The following is a 20,130-nucleotide window of genomic DNA, read 5'->3' on the forward strand; positions in this document are numbered from 1 at the left end:
GGAAACTATTGCCTAAAATCTCCATGACTTGGGGCCAAATCTTGCATGATGCTGAACACCAAGGGAGAGTAAAAAAAAAGACATAAAGGAAATCTTAAAATATCTTTCTCATTAGCTTTTGAAATTTTATCTTGAAATACTTTTTATTTGTTTCAGAGATTGCAAGCCCTGGACTCCCGAGAACATTGAAAAAGGGATGAATGGGATGCTTGCAATATCTTAAATTTAATACTGTGCAAACTAATTGCAACAAAAAGTAACAAAATTCTAATTGTTCATAGAAGCATTTTACACAGAAATGGTTGTATTTATCTGAATGTCATCTTTTTGTCACATTTTATGCGCTTGGGAGTTCTTGCCTAGAAGTCAAAGAATAGTAAAATTGTTGAACAAAATAGATGGGAAGGTATTACATCGTAAAAATCTGCCAGTACTTATTAAAAATTAGCATATGCAGGTTTGTTTCTGTGGGAAAGTAGTTTCAAGCTTTGAAAAACGTTTGCACTATCCCACCAGCAGCTTGCACTTCTGAGGCAAAAGAGGCTTAAAATATCAAATGAGGATGCTTCTAAGGAAAAATCAGTGGAAATAAAATTAAGAAGATTTTGTTCATTTTCACCTAAAAAGATCCATTAAACTATGGTACAATGAATGCTGTTATAAACAAGTTCAGCATGTCAGTAACTGCATTTCTGTCATCAAGCTGCATCGTAAGTTCTATCTCACCCACATGCATTCTACAGTGCTTCCTGGAGGAGTCTGCAAAGGTGGGACACAATTCAGCAGGAACACAATAGTAAAGCAGATCTTAACAAAACTACCCATACAAATTGCACAATGTGACCTGGAGTAATTCATTAATTGTCTGATCCAAGGTCACTGAAATCGGTGGTATTGCCTCTGTAGGTGTCCCCATGCTTTGTTGGAGGTACTGCCCATGTTGCTAACCCTATATTGGTACATATCAGATTAATCATTACCAAAAATGTCTCATGCTTTGAGCACAAATCATGTACCACTGGTTTTTGAAAAGTTTGGTTTTTTTTTTTTTTTTTTTTTTTTTTTTTGTAAATCATATTAAAAAATACTAGATTTTATGAGATCCTTGAAAGAAAGTTTAATTGGTCTCAAGGATATTTATCTCATGCTGGCAGGTCACACTGGAGTGAGAACTTCCTATGAGTTCCCCCTCCAAAACAATGTATCCTGAGAGCTATTATCCTATGATTCTGGCTTTCATTAGCTGCCACAAAATTGCCAGTGCTGTTATTCACCAGAGAGAGTTTCAACTTCAAACCTAGTGTAAGCACCAGTCCACTCAGGGCTCTTGGAATGAATTAAATTATTTACATTGTAAAGAGAAATATATATTTTTAATGTACTCTGTTCAACTACACAGATCATTATTCTGCCTTCCTCACTTTGTCTGCTACTCATTAACGAAGACACCTTAATTTAAATTCTTGAAAAATTCTTTGATGGACAGAATCAATAGAAAACGTTAAACTGACTTGCAAGTACTGTGCCATTGACTAGTTCATGAAAATGGCAAATACATTCCTCAGCTGAGAAATTATTGATCTGTAGGGGTCTGAAATGAGTAGCAGAGGTTGGAAGAAAGTGAGGAAAAGGCTTTCTTTTTCAGCTACCAGTCCTGTTTCAGTTTTGGGTAGGGGATTGTAAAAGGATCAGGACTGTACTGAAGGAGATTGGATTTAGTCTGACAGAACCAGCTGTTAAAATCACAGCTGGTTTCTGGACCCACTATTTAAAAGGGTTTTAACATGCTTTGATGTCTGCTGTTACTTCCTCTCTGGGGAAATGGTGACCAGCTCCTTCTCCCCTGTTCCCTGTCCGTCCAGATCTGGAACTGAAAGCCACTGCCACATCTGTGAGAGACACAGTCCTGGCTGACTGCTCGTTCCTGTCCCTGTGCTCTGGCTCTATCCCGATGCTGTCTGGCCTTCTAGAAATGTACAGTATTTGGTTGGCAACCCATTTCTGAAGGAGATCTACATGATTTTGCTACAGATCTGACAATTCTGGATGCCACATTAAGGTATTTGCTTGCAAAAGCCGACCTGCTGCTGAGCAGACATTAAGGCACTGATGTTCACAGTATAGCTGATAGCTGGTGGAAATGAAATAATCTGTATTGACACATTTGGAAGTTTCACATCTTTTTCCACTTAACATGCTAACGTGATAATTGCTAGACTGATGATTTTTCCAGTGACACGTCTCCTTTTGTCAATATTTAGACCTGTGTATAGAAAGCTTATCTATCACACCTGGCTAATTTTCACTTAATTTAAAAATAAATGGAACATGTTTAGTTTGCAGGGTTAGCAGAACAAAAAGAGGTTTTAATAAACATTTTTCTTGTAACATTCTTTGAAGGATAGGAAAAGATAATGACAAAAAGGATACAAAACCTGGCTCAGATGAAACTAGATTTTGTGAAACAGTTAATTATTTTAATGCTTCAATACAACTAATTGAAAATTGAAATTGGGACTTGATTTTATTTGCCATTTAATGCAAATGAAAACAAAACATAATGCCAAATAAAAATAGCAACAAATGCCCGATAAAATCCCTTAATAGCATGCTCCAGGAGACAGACAATTTTTAGCCAGTGTGATTCTGTGTCTCACTGGACGTTTGCTTATAGGGTTTAAATATTGAATCCCAGGGGTTTATTATCCAAACAATTAATTCAGCTAGGTTTCGATCGTAGTGTTTGTTTGCTGTGTGTGCAATGACTTCCACTGTTTGTGAATAGTTAAGAATTTGTCAGTGAAGGAGCCTTGGCAGTAGTATTTTGAGTGTCCTGAAAGAACTGAAAAGCTGCATTAGCCTTAGTTTTCTTTATCTTTGGTGCTTTTTGTAGGACTGATCCTCAGGAATGAGCATGACCAGACTGATCTGAAAGAATAGCTGTCATGACCATGGAATGAATCACTTAACCATTACTTCGAAAGGTTGAAGTCACAACATCTCTTCTACATGCAATTGTCATTCTTGCTGTAGTTCTGTTTTCACACCAGTGTCTTACACTTCTGTTCTGCCTGTTGGGGTGGAAGGCTTATTCTCGTATCTTTAATAGCAGTGCTTTTGTCGAAAGGAATTGTGTTCACCTACTTAAAGCTCTTATTCTTTAACACTTCTTAAATAGTTTTATTTTATTGTGGTAAACACTGATATTCCAGTCACATGATGGAGAATTCAGTCACAGTCAGCTTTTACTTAGTCTGCATGGTTATGAGATCTTAAATTTAATACACGCATTTCACAGGGTCTTCAGTGTTATACCTATGATATGTCATGACTTTTGGAAGTCATTAAGTTAAGTTGATTTTTTCCCACCTTTTTCTTCAGATAATGTGAGCCCACCTTTGGGTTTTGCATTTGGAAACTTTTGTCTAACAGTCTGAAGGATGGCTAGTGTTCCAGAAATATGCCACTGTGCATTTGCAACTTGCACCGATGCATGAGAGGCATAATTCATGCTTTTTTCCACCAAGTCATCATCATTCCTAATCCTTCTTTAATTTTAATTTGTTTCTAATATCACAACTATGTTATCTGAAAAAAACTTTTGTCTTGTACATTTACATGAGATCCAAGAATGAATCTTCTTCTGTATGACTGGTTGTTACAACAGCTTTGTCTTCTAGTTACGTGCTTATTAACACACTTCTGCATTTCTTTGCATTGTGTGGTGCAACTTGTGCTGAAGCATGAAAACTGACTGCTTTCACTGCATGTCTGACACATTGCTTTGCTGAAAATCTCTGAAATTAGGAACAAATCTGCCATTTGCCTATATTCATATTTTGTTTTAATGCCCATTTAGTGCTTTTTATTTAACAGACATTATTTCACATATTATCTTTCAGCAGATGGTTTTAATTTATCCTTCAGATAGTTGTGGTTGCTTATGAAATTTCTCAAATAGCTTGTCTTTGATCACATATCAGGGATTCTGCATGCAGCTTTTACTGTTTTTTTCAGCTCCATATACTTCACCATTATTGTGCAGGGTTTTAAAATCAGAAATGTGGGTAAGTGGAAAGAAAATGTGCTTTTGCAATCAATAGTCTTGTTAGAAATATTCTGAATTATTCTGTCTTGCAGGCCTTGCAAAAAACTCTGCAAGTCTCTCTCATTTTGCCGAAAGATTATGTTGTAGCGTTCCGTAACTTGCAGGCACAGCTGAGTATCTGATTTCCTGGTGGTAGCCCTTTTCTCCACAAAAATCTGGAAACATTTCATTAATTTCTTTCAATTCTCAGGTTCCTATCCAGATAAGAGATTCAGATGGCTTATTTTTTCCAGAAAAAAAAGAAAATTCACTCAATCCCATAAATCAGAAGTGTCAGAACATTTACAGAATGCTGGTTCCTTGAAAGGGACAGAATTACAACAGGTTTGTGCCCTTTCACATGACAGTACCCATAAACTTCTGAAGCAATAAAACTAAACTGCAGCCCGTGGATCCAACATTGTCATCGTTCAGATTTTATCACAGTCTTGTGGTATGTGGTGCATTTCTGTATGTTTCAACTGCTAAAATTATTTGGATAGATGGGAATCTGAGGATTTGCTTTAATAAACACATAAATTCCTAGACTTCATGTTTCTCAAAAAAAAAAAAGAAAAAGTTAACATACGATTTAGATTTTCACAAGAGTTTTAAAAATGAGAAGTGAATACAATTCTAAAACGTATTATTAAGTTAATATTTTTAAATCATTATTATTTTGGTCCCAAAGCAAAGGGCAGGGAGTGTTCCGTGATGCTTGAATGCTTGTGGTTGATAATGTTGTGAACCAGGGCAGGATTTTGCCAAATCCATGCTGGTTTTGGAGCTACCAAATTTCTGTATGGGTTTGTTCTTCTGTAGGTATATTTGCACAGAAGGGGAACATTAGGACTCTGGTAGGGAAATACATAAACCCAGCAGTGACTAACTTTGCCTTAAGACTAGACAGGGTTGTAATCGCTCTCCACAGCTTTGGGAAACAAGAGTCTTGGTTTCGCATTTAAATCTGTTTGGCAATATGCACTGTGTCTCCCAGCCACTTGGCTATTTGTAGAATTTGCTGTATTCAGAGGGTTTGAAAAACTTTAAAACAAATTGAGCTGAATGGGGATCTTAAACCATTTCCTGACTGGTGTGTCTTCTAGCCCCTAATGTGTCTTTCTAGGTCTTAGTTATTTCCTTTTCATAAAAAAATAATTGCTCTTAAAAATGTCTGGTTGGATTTCTTTTGTGAAGAGAGCTGAACTGAGGAGCTCTAGGCAGATTAACTGGACTGCTTCGTTTAGTAGGCTCTCTGAGCTTTGAAGAATGCTTCAGAAGTATGGAATAAAGCTCTTTTTCTTCCTATTTTTACAAGGGCTAACAACTTCCCAGTCTTTTAATTTGCTGTCCTGTTGCATTAGAGTTCATTATCTTTGTGTTACAGTTTAGTAATTCTGTCTGAGTTTCTATCCTTTCTCTCTTCTGAGTCCCTGCTGCAAATGGCAATACAAGTAACACAGCAGAAGCTTGTATACAGACAGAAGATATAATGAGAATAGCACTTCTCGTGGGAATTAAATGCTGCATCACAGGGTTTCATTTGCAAATATCTGCAATGGAAAAGCATGTTTAAAAGTGCATTCAGATTCACTGTTTGGAGTCTCTTGTCTTCTGTACTATGCCTGCACTGTTCCCATTATAAAACAAGGGATGCACTTTGAGGTTGGTTGAGGGTTCGATATGTAAATTTGGAGGAAACAAAGTCAGAACATGGTTTTAAGGTGCAGTAAAGACAAAAACGACTTTAAACCTACAACAGAAGCACAAAGCGATTTGCAAATACTGCTTGATAATATCTTTACAAATGAGAAATTCAAAGAACAAAGACTTCAAGTGACTTATGCAATGTTGTTTTGCCAGATGGGGGCAAAATAGAAGTCTTCAAATGGCAGTCCCTATGTGGTGACTTCTCGGGGAGATTATCACATGGCTTTTGAACACACAAGTTATGTTCAGAGTCTTTTGCACTGACCAGTCTTATACCAGTCCAGAAGAAGTCTTCTAGAACGTATTAAAAGGTGGGGAGAATGGATATGGATAGTTCACACATGGAACTGCTAATTCAGTGAAATGACAAGCTATTGTCATCACTATGTGTAGATACTAACTGAAAAAAAAAAAAAAAAAAGCAGCATATACTGTGTGGAAAAAAATTCTAGTGTCTCTTTTAGGAAATTTGTTCCCTGTGGCCTTCAAAGGGTCTTCCTTCAACTCCTTTGCTTTTTTAATATGAAACTTGGGGGAAACTTAAAATGTCAATGTAGGTATTTTTTCTTTTAATGACAAAGAATACAAAACTTCCAGAAAGGCAATCTTGACTTTCAAAGAGATCTTGTCAGTTCTATTGATGTCAGTATCAAAAGAAGTTAATAATTATCTGAAGAAAACACATTTCTCTTAGTTACTTTCTTTCTCCTACAGAATTTCTCAGGTTAATCACAGCAGCAGATCCGCAGGGGTATGTACCATGCACCTTCACCTTTGCAGCACATTGTCTAAATGCTACCAAGATTCATTCAGGCAATTACAGCATTACACCTTCTCTGGCATGACTCAACTTACGCTTGATAGGCTGCAAAAAGAAAAACCTAGTAGCTATCTTAAACATGTATTTCTTGTACAGTATAATTGTACCAAAGAAGTGTTATCTATAGGTCACGTGTTTGGCCATGTTGTATATCATTTAAAGGGGACTATGGCAGATGTTGAAGGTGAACAGGTAACTTGCGGGAAAACGTGAATTTCTCTTCTGTATCATTAGGGTTCCCTTGAGACAAATAAACCTCCGTATTATTATTAAATGTCATGAGTTCTTCAGCCAGAATGGGCTCTATTCTGTGGAGTATTGTCCTGATTTTGATCTGTACACCACTTCTAAGAGTGTTAAATCATGAAGCCACTGGAGGGCTTCCCAATGAGAGTTTAATTTCAAACTGAATTGCCATCAAGATCAGTTCTGAAAATCATCTAGATGATGAAAGAAATAAAAATGCCTTACTGCAAATGAAGCAGTGATGATTCTTTCTTTTCTATAAGGAATAAAAGAAATTCTAATACAGCAGTGCTCTTTGGATTCTCTTTAAAATTTCCTTCAGAATGCAATAGGATAATCCTGTCTACAACTTCCTTTGGTTGGGATTGTGCAGGATGATTCAGACAATGACATCTTCAATTCTGCTCAACAGGAATTATCAGCAGAATAGTGCGCAGCAACATTTATTCATTTATTTATTATGTTCCATTTTACAGAATTTTAAAAGTTCTTATAGCTTAAAAGGGCATGTGTTTTGCCCATTATGTTTCTTTCAAAGCTGCATCCATGAAAAGTCAAAGGAGCTTGGAAATGCTAGAAATTCAAAATTTCTCACAGACTAATTTGCTCTCCTTTGGATTTTTCATAAAGACAAATCAGGCAGCACATTTCTGTACCTTAGTTTCCTCAGCTGGAGAATGAAGGGGAAAAAAAAGAAGCTGTGCTAACTCCCACATACATTGGGAGGATAGATGCATTTGATAGGCTTGAATGGAAAGCTTTACATGAGGATATTTACGATATCCAATGCTTTATTTTGTCTGGCATCTCATCAAAAGAAAAACAGGGTTAATTCTGGAAGCTAATTCTTGGAGCTACGCTGTTGTATAGATCTAACCTTAGTATTATTCAGTGCTATGTTCTGAAAAACACCACACTTTTTTCTTTTTTTTGTCTTTTTTTTTTTCTTGCCCCCAGATAGTACTGCACCATAATTACAATTGCCATAGAGGCAGGAGCTAAGCAATTAAATTCCCCATAGGTGTCGTATGTAATTGTTCCTAGCGACTTAGAAGATTAAACACGGCAACAATGCACAGCACAAGATAGCCTAAACTCAGTTTTTCCTGCAGAACTGCAAATAGTAGCAAATCAAAAGACTGTTCTCCTTAATTACCACTGTATGAGGCATCAGGCTAAAAGCAGGCTCACTCTGTAATGTTTTCTATACAACTACAGTATGTACATACAATGCAAGCCTTTATGCACCACCTAATAGACAATATTATACACACAATTATTGCTAGCTTTCATTTTACAGAGAGGAATCACTGGTGAGCCTGGGACATTGGCCTCTCAGCTTCCCCAGCAAGCAATGTGTTGACTAAACTAAGGGAACAGTTTTACTTCCTGAAGCCAGTAGAGACTATTTATACTTAAACACATTTCTTCACAACTTACAGCATGTTGTATTAGGTGCGAGTTTGCGAGCTGGATGGGCTGCAATGTCTGTGAGGTTTGCAAGCTGGAGCTTGTGGAGCACTTCACCAAGTTTACACATTTTCTCTCTCTCTTTATTCTGAAATCAGCTACCCTGCTGATCAGACCTCCGTTCCCTTGGGGACTTGAGCTCAAGTCATCAAGAGTCAAAGAGCTGAAACGATCAAAATAATGTGGGGTTTTGGGGGAGAAATTGTCATTCTTGTACATTAACCTAACATGTAGTGGTCTGATCACTATTTTTTGTTGCTGTTCTGTGCCAAAATAAGTATCGGTGCAAACTGAAATATCTGTCATTATCCTTCCTACTGCTTCTGCCAGGATTTTATATGGTTTTGCGTCATTATTTCTTTAATCAGCTTTTCAAGTGCTGTAAGGCAGCAAGCTATCCCAGTAATGAGTTTCTTCCTATTGTAGGTTAACTGCTTGTTGAGATTTCCATTCAGTTGGAGAAACCATCTTGCTCTCTGACATGTTTTTACTGATCATCAGGGTTACTGGATACACTGTGCACTGAATTTTAATTGGCATCAAGCTATATATTTTTAGTGAGAAAAATGGGAAGTGCTTTTCATGAAATCCTTGGGAATTCAAGTGCTGTCTTTGAAGAGAAACTGATTCATAAGATTTACTGATTCACACATCAGAAGCAGATTATAAATGAACCTTCACATTTATGAAATGTTTACCTGAGGTATAAACAAAAGAAAGGAAATAGTGAAAATCCTCATTTAAACATACAATTATTCATGTTGTTATAGCAAGTATTATTTTAATTACTGTACAAGGTCACCAGCTGGCAAGTGGATTTTAACTTCCAGCATGTTAACCTGTTTTTATCTATGATTTGAAATAACTCAGTTGTACTAAAAAAATAACTCCAACAGTTGCATTTTATAAGGTGTGCTTTTAGCAATATTAGTACACCAAAGAGCGGTTATCTTTTTTTTTTTTTTCTTCCCTTACATTAATAAAACGCAACGTTGGAGAAACAAAAGTGGGAGAAATTAATTTATCGGTAAATTGCCTGAAGGATGGAAAGTGAAATAAGCCTAGGTAAGCAGATGTGCACTATTTTTAATATCTGTAACCAGAGAGATGCACAGTTTTAAATTTTACAAGTGAGTCAGAAAGAAATTCATTTAAATTGGAGTGCATCAAACATTTGTTAATTACGGCACAATAGACAATCTCATCCGCGTAGGAGACCTAGGTGCTATCTTTCCAGCCCATAGTTATGAAATCCATTACTTGGTTTTCTTGACAGGACAGAAAATATTGTGTATTCCCTCAAATCATCACAGTCCAGGCAGCTGGGGGGAAAAAAATCAACTCTCTAGAACAGCTTGTAACTCCACATATTTGTCACCAGTTAATTAAAAGGTAATGTCTGTAATCCATATTTTCATTAGTAAAAGGCAGGTAAAAGGATAAAGAGAGTCATTAAGGAAAAGAGAATAATAAGAAATACTGTAGCCAAGGTAACACCATGTTTTTGTGGAAATGAGATACACACCTTTTGAGACCATTTTATTAGTGATGATTACACAAAACGAAGATTTTCATTATATATGCTAGCAAAGAAGTTGCATATATATTTATTCCTTTAGAAATGTTTTACACACTTCAGAATGAACCGGCCTAAAGATGAAATGCAATGTAGATTTTTTTCTGATTTGCATGAGGTGGTAAGCTGCTATTGAGCTACAAATAATGGAAAGAGAGGAAGAATATACTAATGAACATGTTGCAATGAAGCTCTCTCTATGACTCTTTCAATGCCTAAGTCTATTTTCCTCCAAACATGGCCTGATTTGTAGTTGTTTGCACAGTTATTAATAGTTTAATTTTATTAGTTCACTGCAGAAAAACCTGATTTACATCTTCTGCAATTAAGTGATGAGTCAGACTCAATCACATACTAATCTCGATTACTTGAATGCAACATTGAAGGTGACCTCAGTATGTTTTTGACATTGAACTTACAAAAAGCATGCTGAAAAACAAAATTTTGCATTGTGTCTCAAGAAAAGTAGATCCCAAAAGACAGAACTTTACTGTCTCCATCAAAATTGATGGGGTGACTAAATTCTGATTCCAGTGACACCGTAATTAATGAACTTATGGGTTTACTATTGTAAATTTTAGAAGTGTAGCCTGTAGCCATCTGGTAAAAAAGGTAAACTTGCAAATACAGAAAGAATATTTTAGGATAGGAAATAGTCTAACTTGTGTGCTGAATAGCTATGTGGGAATTTGCTGCAGTAATTACCCTCCTATCATTAGTGACAAGTAATTGCTATAGCAACCCCACTGCCACCTGTCTCACACACTCTTTCTCTCTTTCAAACACACGCACACACATGCACACTCCCTCTCTCTCGCTACATATTCATACTATTGAAACAAAAGCAGAAAAGCCAGTAGCTTGACATCATTTATTGAGCCACTGTGTTTTCTAATCAACAAAATATAACCTCTTCCTCCCTTGCCAACTCCTCATAAAAATGAAATGTTTCTGTTGTAGAAAATAGTGCTGTTCAACCAAAGTATCTCTATTCAACACTAATTCTCTGAGGGAGAGAAAAGAGAATTCTCACAGCTTGATTTCTTTTTTTACTTTATTGCATGCACTGGGCCTGAGACTGATTTTGCTGATAGGGATGTGAATTCTAACAAAGGCAACCATCTCACATATGTAAAACTGGTTTGATAGTCACAACGAGGGCAGCTGAGATTCATTCTCTTTCATTTAGACAAATCTAAACCCACCATGTTTTCTGCAGCTTTCTGTCAGCACCAGGTATTGCTTTATGACATACAAACGCTTACAATTTGTACACAATATTTTTATCTTGTTGGCGGTGGGGGGGAACAAACTGAAGCACAGGCTGGCTACCAGGGTTTCAGTATGGGATCATCTAACCCCGGTTCTGGTCTTCTCTTTCGCTACCACTCCTCTTGACAATATCAGCGGAATCTGACGCAAATCTTAAAATAATCTACAAGAACAACAGTTCCTTTATATTTGAAAGTCCCAGCAATTCGCAGTTCCCTATGATTAGGCAGTGAAAAAAGAGGAGAGAACTGTTGCTGAGCCTTTTCTTCTGCAGTTTACGAGATGCCGGCCTTGCACCCACAGTCACAGACATTCTTCATGATGTGACGATCCTGCTACATCAGCATAGGACATAAAAGTGTCTAGCGGCTTTAACACCACTAGATGTCACCAAAATACCAATAAACAGGGTTTAGACTTCAAATTTAAAACCACTCGATCTCTCTAACCCTATCACTCAACATGCTCTAATGTGAAGATGAAATAAAACAGCGTTTAAAATATGAAAGAACAGTAAGGAGATGCAGGAACAACACGCTTTGACATATGCCACTTGTGTCCCACATGCTTATTCCATCTCTTTTTATCGAAAGAGACCATTCATATTTAGTTCTTAATATACGTATTTTTTCCTAAATAAAACACAGGTTTTCTCATTCTGCTCAATCCATCTAAAAATAACTCTGTCCTACAGTTCTTCATGCCACTGAGGAAGAGAAGGGAGATGTTTAGTGAAGTACAGCAGTATTCCATTTTTTTCAAATAAACAAATCATACAGAATATTATTTCAGATAAAAGCTGGGATGCAAGAGGTAAATTACATAATATATTTATGGAAATGGACCCTGCTGATTTCATTGTTTTGTTGAATAAAAAACTGATGAAAAAAATGTCAGATCATAGGGAGTAGTTTTAATCTTAAACTTACCCTACAGACTTTTAACAAGGGCAGTAAAAGCTATGTGCCTCCTTAAATCCACAGAACAACTCACTGCATCTGCTAGCAAGCTCAATGTTTTATTTATTCGGTTTAGAAAGTAACAGGAAGAAACCTGCTCCCGATCAGCTCACCATTTAGTGTGGAATGGTTGGCCAGTCATGTGAAGCATGGGTAGACTTCAGCTTTCAAGAAGGAAATCCATGTACTGTCCCTTACACTATTTGTCTCATCTATTTCTGATTAAATTATTCATTCTCTTTCTGATGTTCTATCTCAAGACAATATGGTCTGTCAAAATACAGGGTTTGCAAGCAGAGAGTAGTATTCATTTCCCAGACATGTGTAGCCCTTCTGTGCTAAATCTTTAAGCAGTATACATTAATCCGAGGGATTTGCTGGTAAATTATGTCCTATATTCTGTCACCCATATGTCTTGGATTGTTCCACATATTTGAGGATTAAAGGGTCATATATATTGTTAATGGGAAATTTCTGCCTGTTAACAACAGGGAATAATTTAAAGACAAAGTAGCAACAACAAAAAAGAAAACTGCAACCCTGTTAAAGATGAAATGCTGTCTCAAAAACTTTATAGTAATAACTCCCTTATGATGAAGAGGACACAAACAGGTTTTTAAATGTCCATCAGATATAAGACTGTGCTATAAATGAGTTGCAGTGCTTTCTTCAGAAGTGTCAGGGGTGCGCTCAGCCAGTGCCCCATACCATGACATAGGGAGAGCTTCCTGAACTCTGCTGTGCTGTACAGTTGAGACTGTTTAAAGTTTTATTGAAAATACCGGTCTTATGGGTCCAGGTCCCTATTTTGAGTCCTTCAGAAAAAAAGAACACTGGAGATTTCCCTGAAGCTTACTTTTAGAAATGAACAATGCACTCCATTCTTTCTGTGCTCAGCTGGTCAAATAAATTAATTTTACTTTCAGTGAGGAAGAGGCGTTTGTACAACTTACCTCCTGAACACGAGTGCACAACTAAAGACAAAGGCGTGTGACGGTGAGTACTGAAATCCAGTGACTGCTCAAGACTCAAGTGTTTAATAGCACATGAACTTATTTCTGTCCCTTAAACTTACCAGCCTGATCTCTTCCTGACCCTAAGCCTGCACCATCCCCTCCCAGAGGAGGAGGCAGAGCTTCCCGGAGGCTGTGTGAGGAGGTTGTAATCCCATAGCCTGGTTGATGCTTGCAAGAAAACCCGTAACAGTGCCTTCGTATTTGCTGACAGAAATAGCATGCGCAGCTCCTCAGCCCATGGGCAGCAAGGCTGTTTATTTCTCTTATGTAATGGAAATAACAGAAGAAAATACCCAGTTCACACCTGACTGTGGGTTCTGCAGACCTAAGGATCATTCTATTAAAGTCAAAGCCCATTAGCAGTGTGTAAACAACATCTTAGACACTGACTGTTCATGTTGAATATATTTTTAAATGTTTTCAGTTCTCATTCAAGGCAGAAATGTCAACACTTTTGCCAGACAGTAAAGGGCAGACATTAAAGGGTGCTACAATCTTGAGGCTGCCATCTGGTATTCTTGAGTGCCAGTCCTGATGGAAAGGAGAGGTGATACTTAAGGATGACAACGGAGAGGCAGTGGGAGGGATTGAAGGGAGGGAGGCTTTGTCAGGAATTTCTGTTGCTCTTTCACATTGACTTTTCACTAAAATCTTGCATATAAATGACTATTTTTTTTGTGTGTTCTGGAGGTGAAAACTGCTGTCCCCTCAAAATCTGCTTGGTATCTTATGAAATCTTAGTGCCTTATACATGTGATTCAAATACAAATAAAGGATTGATGGCATTTATAGCGTCTTCTACAGAAGGCATATTGATGGGGATTCATGAGTCACAAACAAATTGCACATGTGAAAGCAAACTGTATTGGAACACATTGCACTTCCATCCAGAGGCTGTTTTAGGAAGCTAAATACTATGGCTTACTCATTATGGGGGAAAATGGCATTTTACATGGTAGTGGAATATATTCTCTGACACAAATGGATGAAGAAAGTTATTTTCCTTTTCCTCTGTTGCCAAAAAGAGGGAGAAGCACCATCATCCCAGTAAGATGGCAAATGTTTGAGGATCCAGGAGAATGCAGATTGTGTTATTTCCTTCTTACTGGACCTAGGCTGACAGGGAATTTCCCAGTAATTCCCAGATAAGTAGGGAAGAGGAAATCAGAATCTACTTTATCTTTTCTGTCAAAGATCAATTGTTTTATTTCCTTCTCTGACCAAACTCTTCTATCTTTAAAGCATCAAATCTACATTTATATCCAGGGATTTTTGGTGAGATTCTAGATTTCTAGCTGTGATGACAGGTATTTGGAATGACTTTGCCTGAAAATCAGTAATTATTTGTCAGATAGGATACTGAATATCCATTCAGCAAATGAAGGTGAATGGTTACCAAAAAAGTAACCACATTCTAGAAAGTCAGTGTGTATTTTGAACCTCTATTGTACCTCATGATATACTGTAGACCGAAATTCAGAATAAATTGTAAACTGAGACGCTTAACTGAATACTAGCATATTTACACTGGTGTAGCTGAAAGCAAAGATAGCAAATATGAAAAGCATTGGACCAAGATGTTACTCAGATCAAAATTATGAGACTGGCTGGTGCTGCAAAATCAACCATTAAAGATTGAGGTTTCCATTCCGAAGCATCCCTCACAGTGTGAGTTAAAGTATCTCCCAAGATAGGTCATGTGGAAAATGATGCCAAAATAGCTGGTAAGTCAGTAGCAATCTGCAGATTCTTTCTATCTCCTTGCAGACTGATCATATTTTTAAAGTGAAAAACTGGGGTGTTGTGTTCAGGGGTTCTCAAGGAAACATTCTGGCACAGGAAAAGGGAAGCTGGCCAGGAATCCAGGAGAAAAAAAAGGCGGGGGGAGGGGAGGCACTCTTCATCACTCTTCATCTCACTTTCAGAGCTAAAATAGAAAACTGGGACACTTTGTAGTAAGGACAGGTTGGGATAAATTTTTATCACTGTGTCACCCCTTCCCTGTCTCCACTCTGAGTTTCATTCATTCAAATCTAGCTCAAGTCATGCCCCCTTATATCAACATGTACACCACCAATTCTATACATGGTTTATTTTACTTTTTGTGCACTCAGTTTCAACAATGCAATTCAACCATTCTTAGCTCAGAATCTCCCATCATTTTCAAGTCATTAACTTAAGATCTCTAGGAAAACTTGAGCTCTCTCTTCAGAAATACTCCCTTTTTTTCATGTTATAATTTCCTCTTCCTCCTCTTTGATCATTTTGCGCTCAGGATCAACACTTCAGCACTGAGACTTCCACCACTGACACTTCGAGGCTCAGGATACTACTCTCTTTCATTTCCTACATCCCCTTCCAAGATCAAAGCTTTTCCTTCGATTGAAAACTCACCTTCCTTTATTCAAAAGTCCACATCTCACCATACCCTTACACCTCACACGTGCATACTCCCTGTCCTGCACTGCCTCTTACTGACTGGAAAGTCTGAGCATATAGCTAGAAAGACGATGAAGAATTTCGTATGCAGGGAGATTATCTGTCTTAGTTACAGACTTTGCTACCTCTTAATTGTCCCCAACCCTCTGCTGAACTATTGCAATATATTTCATAATATTTCATCAGAATCAATTATTTTCAGATTTATAGGAAGGAGAACATACACTTTGTTATCAAATTTCAGTATGTTCTTGAGAAAAGGGTAGTAAGCAGTAACAAAAGCGTTATCCTTCAGGAAACCTGCCTAGAGCAATAATGGAAGAGGAATACTAAACAATTTCCTCAGTGATAACTTGGAAGATATATTAGACTTCAAAAAGAAAGTAACTGACAAGCCATCACGGTAACAAGAATGCTATCAATTCATAAGTGGTCATACATTATAAGTGCTCAAAAATTTGATTTTCAGGAGGAACAGGTGATTCTCAGACCACAAACACCAGTTCTTCTGCAATAGCAGAACAACCACATGAAACATGCAAACTTTACAACATGAAAAACTTTAATGTTTTGGAATTCACTGGAGATAAAATCCATTACATTTAAGCATGCATTACTTCTTTACAGGCTCAGTGCCTGAGTAGAAAGTGCAGACTATACCTTTTAAATCTGTACAGTGGATGAAAAGCTGTAAAAACAGGGACTGAATTCAGTCAAAATCATTGTGACTTTAATTTTACAAGTTTTTGATCCACTTCTATTATTTGATAGGATTATCAGATTTGGAAGGTACTGTGTTTAATAATTTGCATTTGATTTGAGAAAGTAATTGTCCTCGAAGCAGGTTAGAGTTTGATGAAAGCTGATTAATATTAATCCCTACTATGTTATAATGGTGTAACCATTTAGCAGGGAGAACTTTTAGGTGATTCAAGAAGGAAATAAAACGTAGAAATGAATATAAGCTAACTTGAACACAGGTGTGTTAGTATGGTGAGGTTGTGGAGTCTGTCTGTGGAGATAATCAACACCTGACTGGACACAGTCTTGAGCAACCTGCTCAAGAGCAGGGGGTGGGACTAATGACCTTCCAACCTCAACCATTCTGTGATTCTATGATCCTCCCAGGTTATTTTCTTCCACTAGCTAGAAATAGCCACGTTTTGCTACTAAAACTCTGTTGTTGCAGAGTAGGATATACAGGATATATCAACATGATCTTGTTACCACCAGGAAATAAACTGTCAGTTAATTTAATTAATAATAAAAAAAATATAAACCCACATCTCAGATGAAAGCTAGCTTGGAAGTAGCCCAGAGGTCAGAAACTGAAATCTTTGATGTATGCTTGATTATCTCAGTCTTCAACATATGTCCTTGCATGATGCTGTCTGTAAGTTTCTGAAAATGATGAAGACACTCCACATTTCCAGTGGGTGTAGGAACAGCGAAAACAAGCAAGGAAGTGAACTTCCTGGATAATGTAATGGAAATAGCATCTTTATGCCCATCTGAAGCTTTATTTAACCAGCTAAGGTTTACAGTCAGTCTAATGTTACAGTGCTACGTTCATTCAGAGGCTAAATTGGCTTAATGCAAGTGAAAACAGTATTGCAAGCATTAATGTAATTTCTGAATTTGACACTAGGCGTAGATACTTTGGTGGAATATAGGTCATTTGAGTCTACCTATGTAAGCTACATCAAAACAATGAAAAATTCTGTATTAAAACCGTAAGATGTTAAAACCTCAAGATCTTGTAAAATAATTCTGCTGGTATTAAGGAGGTCTTTATAAGAAATTAAAATGATCGAGTTTTCACTTATATTCGACTAATTTGAAAGAGTTTGGGCCTGATTTTTCAGAGCATTTTAAATAACAAGCATAGATCCAACTCATTTCAGTCACAGCTGTGATCACTTGGCACTTCTATGTATCTGCCAAGGATGACTCAAATAGGTACCCAGAAAATGTGGCCATTTTTAGCAGCCATTAGCAGCCATATGTAAAAATTTTGGTTTAAGTGTCTCGATTACCATCACATTAGAACTTTGTGGTAGGTTGAGTTCTCACTGTTGCAATTCAAATCCCTTATTTTTCACCTACCATTTCCAGACATACTCTGCTCCTACAGACTTTCCTGGTTACATGATAGATGGATCAATTTTCTTTTGGTTATTATTCTCCCTCACAGTTTATCCCTGATACACTTCCAGAACATAGCGTAGTCTATTCAATTAGGCAAAATGTGAAAAAAATCTTGCAAGAACACATAAATAAGGACTACAGCCTAAAACGTTAAGGCTGAAATAACATTAATTCTTGGGTTTCCTAAGTTTTGAGTTTCTAACTTAGAAAACTAACATTCTTGCACTGTAATACATATAAATTATGATTTTTTTTGCCAGAAAACAAACAGCAAAAATTAGCTGCATAGTAACCATGTTGCATCTGGTATATAATCGCTACTACTACTAGTATATCTGGAAAAACAGCTGGGAAGTAGTAGACTGTTGTCTTTAAGCTGATGTTACAACCATTTTCCCAGCATGCTTCACAGCAAAAGAATTCTGGAGCAATTAAGTGGGAAATAGTATAGCTATGTTGGCAGATTGCTGCCCTGTAGCTAATGAGCCTGTGGTCTCAGCAGGTTTACCAGAATGGATGTAGTTTGACACTGACATGCCTAAACCACTTTTGGACTTGACCTGGTCTCTTTAAACTGGAGTACATCGGACTGTATGGGCCTCTTGGCTGCTGGGTAGAGTTGAAGGATGCCTAGTGCACAGTGTAATGCACTATTGAGTTAAGCATACCTGGTGTTCAGGAAATTATATTGCTCTATTCTAAAAGCTTCTTACTAAGATCTAGTATGTGATACTCCTTAGTACAAGATGAGCTGTAATATCTAAAATTTCCTAAGTCAGCTGTATCTGGCTGGACAAAATTGAGGTTTCTGCTCCAAAGCATGCATGGCCAAGAATTCCTTATGAAAGGTTTCTATAGTATTAACAAATCTTTGAAAAATATTCAGTATACAACACCTGACATGAGAATTTCAGTCCAGTGTTTGAAGATTTAGTGAATTTAAACGCTAGTCAAAATTGAATATTAAAATGGTAAAGTGTTAGACAACCTTAAGTCTAGACATTTTCTAAAATTAGCGTCTTTTATGTGTAGGAGCATGTGTAAAATTGATAATATAAAATTACTACCTTTTTGTTAGCTTACTCCTTAACTGCTTTCAAACAAATTAAAAAGCACAATACAGCTTCTACGTTCCTAGATTATTTTCTCCTCTATATGTTTAAAGATGATTAAGTTAGTTTTCGTAAGGCCTCTTTGGAAGGAAAATGAATGTTTGGGTGGCATGGATGTGACTAAACATTGTCAAGGCTGTATAAACTTGTATCAGTAACTTCAACAAGATACTAAAGGAAAGATAATGCAGATACCTCTCAATGTTTCAGATGGAATAGATAAATATTCTCAATCAGAAAAAATAGTGTTCTGTGTTAGTAACGTCATTATTGTGACTTTCTCAAAAGATAAGTAAACCAAAGACTGGCAAAGAAGTTTGGTATGGTTGTCTTTCATGATATTGCTAATACATTACAATATATGGCAGGGATGTATAACCTTTCATGCATGTTTACAAAGTAATGACATAATTGTTCATGCTTGCATGATAATTAAATGTGTTGATGTTTACAATTAGATGTAATAACATAAAGATGGTCTGAACATTTGCCAATGTATCCTCTACCAGGATCTTTTAAAAAAATAATATACAGTAGCAACTAATTAGGTGACTAATCTTTATGGCAATTTACGAATGGTCTGTATAGTACACACACAAGCAGACACACATACACACATTTACATTCTTACCTATATAAACATAGATGGATAAAGTCAGTACTTTTGTAGTACCTCATTCTAAGGCACATGATCCTTACAGAACACCTGACTGGATTAAAATTGAAATACAATATATGTAATTGTGAAGTATTTTATAATAAAGTTTACATTATCTGACATTATGAAAAGACAGTTCTCTTAGTGCTGTCATTTGTATGTATATTTTAGACTAGTAGCATGAATCAATCAACTCCTGTAGAGGAATAACAAAAAAGGTCATTTGTGTGTCTGACATAGAGTTTGCATAACAATAGATGTTTTTTGTATTTTGATAAAGGTGTTTCTTGTTCCATAAAACTCAAAACCTTGAATGATTTTTTCTTGCATTGACTTTATAAAGGACAAAAGGCTATAAGTATTGTCGCTTCAGGAAAACGTACAACACAATCTTTAACCACTGTAATTAAACACAATTTTCTTACAGAAAAAGGATAAATTATGGGCTATTTAAATATCCACAAGTGAATACTAATATATTTCTTTTTCAAACATTCTTTGGGAAAGATTGGTTTAAGTTTTAAGTTTTCAGGGACTAGGGATTAATGCAGCCACTGTACATTTCTGAAGAAACAAACAAGTTTATTAAAACTGACCGGTAGGAAACTTAAACACAG

The sequence above is a fragment of the Falco biarmicus genome, chromosome 7, assembly GCF_023638135.1.
Source record: "Falco biarmicus isolate bFalBia1 chromosome 7, bFalBia1.pri, whole genome shotgun sequence".
In the NCBI taxonomy this organism is placed as follows: Eukaryota; Metazoa; Chordata; class Aves; order Falconiformes; family Falconidae; genus Falco; species Falco biarmicus.